Source organism: Phyllobates terribilis, unplaced genomic scaffold, assembly GCF_046119375.1.
Source record: "Phyllobates terribilis strain yellow unplaced genomic scaffold, ASM4611937v1 Scaffold_1__5_contigs__length_1240528914, whole genome shotgun sequence".
Taxonomy (NCBI): Eukaryota; Metazoa; Chordata; class Amphibia; order Anura; family Dendrobatidae; genus Phyllobates; species Phyllobates terribilis.
Window position 1 is genome coordinate 589,393,276 of NW_027362761.1, and position 3,644 is coordinate 589,396,919.

Below are 3,644 nucleotides of genomic sequence, written 5' to 3' on the forward strand. Positions count from 1 at the left end.
TCACTTTTTTTCTTGCAACGAATCATTTAATTTATTTTTTTTTTTAACCGGGTTTCAAAAAGTTACCGAGCTTTCAATTTAGGATGTGGGGAATGGGAACATGTGCATTAAGAACAAAAGATGTTCGAGAGACGAGTGAGCGGAGACGTCAAGTTGTCCCTTATTTGAGGGGTTGGCAGCAGACGTCTAAATTTTCACTCCAGGCCACAGAAAGGATACAAGCACCAATGGTTAGGCGGTACAACCCAGAGAGAAGCGCTGGCTCTCACGATGGGACTACAAAAAGGTTGAATAAATAATGTGCAATTTTATATTCCATTATGTGGCAAGAGAAAGCAGGTAAAACAGTGGAGAAGTCAACCTTTTCTGAAAGTTGTCCCTTATTTGAGGGGTTGGGAGGGGACATCTATATTTTCAGTCCAGGCAGCAGAACGGGTACAAGCACCTATGGGTAGGCAACAAAGCCCAGAAAGAGGCGACTGGCTCTCAATATGGAACTTAAAAAAGTTGAATAAATAGTGTACAATGTTATATTCCATTATGTGGCAAGAGAAAGCACTAATTTGGGACACTTTTTGGCATTCACATATGTCTCTTGTGCCAGGCATCACCATGTATATGGATCCAAGAAAAGGAAACCTGAATCAAACTAGGGTTCTAGAGGAGCTCCAAGCCTTGGCTGCATCATGTCCGTCTGAAACCAGATGTGAAGTATCATTTCCCCAAAGTATTTCATTCGAAAGTTCCAAAACTGGAAGTAAAAAGAAGAACAGAATTGTTCCCAGCAGCAGGTTCAGATGTAATGAGAAGTGCTTAGGAGCGTAACGAAAGCGAGTGCAGGAGTAGCAACCGCTCCAAGGTCCTGGTGCCTGAAAAAAGTCCAAAGACTCTTCTACCGCATATAATGACCCCAGTATTGGTATCTAGGAGGAGAAACTCCAGACCGGTGTTGGTCAAAGGAAATTACTGCTGTTTATTTGGATCTATATGTCTTAATCTGTAGTGTCCCCAATATGGACCCCCTGCACCAACCAGCCAAGCTCTGATCGTTGCTGCTGACCCTAAAATGCTCCTGACAATCTCTGACAGCAGCATTTAAAGGCAATCTGTCTTCAGGTTTTTTCTGGTTTAATCTGAGAACAGCATGATGTATGGGCAGAGAGCCTGATTCCGACGATGTATAAAGTCCTCCATGCTGCTGCTCTCTTCAAATAAGTGTTTAATCTAACTCCAGTGCTGGAATCAGAGCTACAATACACTGTACTGCTGTATAAAGTCCTCCATGCTGCTGCTCTCTTCTAATAAGTGTTTTATCTAACTCCAGTGCTGGAATCAGAGCTACACTACACTGTACTGCTGTATAAAGTCCTCCATGCTGCTGCTCTCTTCAAATAAGTGTTTAATCTAACTCCAGTGCTGGAATCACAGCTACACTACACTGTACTGCTGTATAAAGTCCTCCATGCTGCTGCTCTCTGCAAATAAGTGTTTTATCTAACTCCAGTGCTGGAATCAGAGCTACACTACACTGTACTGCTGTATAAAGTCCTCCATGCTGCTGCTCTCTTCAAATAAGTGTTTAATCTAACTCCAGTGCTGGAATCACAGCTACACTACACTGTACTGCTGTATAAAGTCCTCCATGCTGCTCCTCTCTTCTAATAAGTGTTTTATCTAACTCCAGTGCTGGAATCACAGCTACACTACACTGTACTGCTGTATAAAGTCCTCCATGCTGCTGCTCTCTGCAAATAAGTGTTTTATCTAACTCCAGTGCTGGAATCACAGCTACACTACACTGTACTGCTGTATAAAGTCCTCCATGCTGCTGCTCTCTTCAAATAAGTGTTTAATCTAACTCCAGTGCTGGAATCACAGCTACACTACACTGTACTGCTGTATAAAGTCCTCCATGCTGCTCCTCTCTTCTAATAAGTGTTTTATCTAACTCCAGTGCTGGAATCACAGCTACACTACACTGTACTGCTGTATAAAGTCCTCCATGCTGCTGCTCTCTGCAAATAAGTGTTTTATCTAACTCCAGTGCTGGAATCAGAGCTACACTACACTGTACTGCTGTATAAAGTCCTCCATGCTGCTGCTCTCTTCAAATAAGTGTTTTATCTAACTCCAGTGCTGGAATCACAGCTACACTACACTGTACTGCTGTATAAAGTCCTCCATGCTGCTCCTCTCTTCTAATAAGTGTTTTATCTAACTCAAGTGCTGGAATCAGAGCTACACTACACTGTACTGCTGTATAAAGTCCTCCATGCTGCTGCTCTCTTCAAATAAGTGTTTTATCTAACTCCAGTGCTGGAATCACAGCTACACTACACTGTACTGCTGTATAAAGTCCTCCATGCTGCTCCTCTCTTCTAATAAGTGTTTTATCTAACTCCAGTGCTGGAATCAGAGCTACACTACACTGTACTGCTGTATAAAGTCCTCCATGCTGCTCCTCTCTTCAAATAAGTGTTTAATCTAACTCCAGTGCTGGAATCACAGCTACACTACACTGTACTGCTGTATAAAGTCCTCCATGCTGCTGCTCTCTTCAAATAAGTGTTTTATCTAACTCCAGTGCTGGAATCACAGCTACACTACACTGTACTGCTGTATAAAGTCCTCCATGCTGCTCCTCTCTTCTAATAAGTGTTTTATCTAACTCCAGTGCTGGAATCAGAGCTACACTACACTGTACTGCTGTATAAAGTCCTCCATGCTGCTCCTCTCTTCAAATAAGTGTTTTATCTAACTCCAGTGCTGGAATCACAGCTACACTACACTGTACTCCTGTATAAAGTCCTCCATGCTGCTCCTCTCTTCAAATAAGTGTTTTATCTAACTCCAGTGCTGGAATCAGAGCTACACTACACTGTACTGCTGTATAAAGTCCTCCATGCTGCTCCTCTCTTCAAATAAGTGTTTTATCTAACTCCAGTGCTGGAATCACAGCTACACTACACTGTACTGCTGTATAAAGTCCTCCATGCTGCTGCTCCCTTCTAATAAGTGTTTTATCTAACTCCAGTGCTGGAATCACAGCTACACTACACTGTACTGCTGTATAAAGTCCTCCATGCTGCTGCTCCCTTCTAATAAGTGTTTTATCTAACTCCAGTGCTGGAATCAGAGTTACACTACACTGTACTGCTGTATAAAGTCCTCCATGCTGTTGCTCTCTTCAAATAAGTGTTTTATCTAACTCCAGTGCTGGAATCACAGCTACACTACACTGTACTGTTGTATAAAGTCTTCCATGCTGCTGCTCTCTTCTAATAAGTGTTTTATCTAACTCCAGTGCTGGAATCAGAGCTACACTACACTGTACTGCTGTATAAAGTCCTCCATGCTGCTGCTCCCTTCTAATAAGTGTTTTATCTAACTCCAGTGCTGGAATCACAGCTACACTACACTGTACTGCTGTATAAAGTCCTCCATGCTGCTCCTCCCTTCTAATAAGTGTTTTATCTAACTCCAGTGCTGGAATCACAGCTACACTACACTGTACTGCTGTATAAAGTCCTCCATGCTGCTGCTCCCTTCTAATAAGTGTTTTATCTAACTCCAGTGCTGGAATCACAGCTACACTACACTGTACTGCTGCATAAAGTCCTCCATGCTGCTGCTCTCTTCAAATA